Source organism: Aquarana catesbeiana, linkage group LG02 (assembly GCF_042186555.1).
Source record: "Aquarana catesbeiana isolate 2022-GZ linkage group LG02, ASM4218655v1, whole genome shotgun sequence".
Taxonomy (NCBI): domain Eukaryota; kingdom Metazoa; phylum Chordata; class Amphibia; order Anura; family Ranidae; genus Aquarana; species Aquarana catesbeiana.
This window is the reverse complement of record NC_133325.1, coordinates 798,878,136-798,879,232: the sequence shown is the minus strand read 5'-3', so window position 1 is coordinate 798,879,232 and position 1,097 is coordinate 798,878,136. Positions and strand designations below refer to the sequence as shown.

Here is a 1,097-nt window from a genome sequence, read left to right as displayed (position 1 = left end):
TAAGAGTGGACCAAAATCCCTCCTGAGATGTCTGCAAAACCTGGTCACCATCTACAAGAAACGTCTGACCTCTGTGCTCGCCAACAAGGGGTTTCTCCACCAAGAACTAAGTCATGTTCTGCTTGAGGATCAAACACTTATTTTACTCACTGAACTGCAACTCCATTTATAAAATTTTGTATTGTGTTTTTTTTTCTGGATTTTTGGTTGATATTCTGTCTCTAACCCTATAAAACACACCTATGATAAAAATGATAGACCCTTCATTTCTTTGTAAGTGGGCAAACTTACACAATCTGTAGGGGATCAAATCATTATTTTCCCCCCCACTGTATATCTTAAAAGAAGTGGGTCCCGTTCAGGTGGGATTTTTTTTTTTTTGGGAAAGTTGGAAATGTTCTGGCGTCGTCTTCCGCGGTCCACGCTGTAAAATGAAGGGAAGACCCAGCAGTAAAGGGTTACCCCTCTCCCAGCCGAGCCCCCACACCACCTACCACCACCCTCCAGCTGGGGCCGCAGTGCGCTTGTCGTAACACAAAGCACTCCCCTCAGCCTACACAAAGCCAGAGGTCAGCACGGGGTTAAGCTGGACTGTTTGTTCACCTAAAAAGAAAAAAGAAGGGAAACGGTGGTGGCGGCTCCAACCTTGCGTTTGTTTTTTTTGGATCCATCTGTTGGGTGAAAGTTTTCCTCCTGTGAACTTTGCACAGAGAAAGGGGGGGAGGGGGGACGGGACCCTCTCCTGCAAGCCTGTCCTGCTGGATCCGGAGCCCATAGGCAGGTAGGTGAACATTGGTGGACTGGGTGGAGCGGCCGCGTGTGCCAGGGGGGCTGTGGCAAAGGGAGACGAGGCCATCGCTGACGAAACGCTTAAAGAGATATCGTGGATGGAATTTCCACTGATATATTTTTAAAAACCATCCATGATTGAGTACAATGCTAAAGAAAAGAACATACATCAAATACACAGGAACCATATTATACACAATATAAATATAGATATAAATAAATATATATATACACACACAATATAGCAAATTAAAAAATATACGAATAAATAAAAATACATAAATATTAGAATAAAATAATAAAATGGT

At 43.3% G+C, this 1,097-nt stretch overlaps 1 protein-coding gene across 1 annotated transcript in view; it reads left to right on the top strand.

Annotated features, from left to right (window-relative positions):
• The first annotated feature begins 693 nt into the window (after positions 1-693).
• Positions 694-1,097, top strand: part of HAO2 (hydroxyacid oxidase 2) — a 61,633-nt gene continuing 61,229 nt past the window's right edge. The window contains exon 1 of the mRNA XM_073617521.1: positions 694-781. The gene's annotated coding sequence lies outside the window, so the exon portion shown is untranslated. The remainder of the gene's footprint in view (positions 782-1,097) is intronic.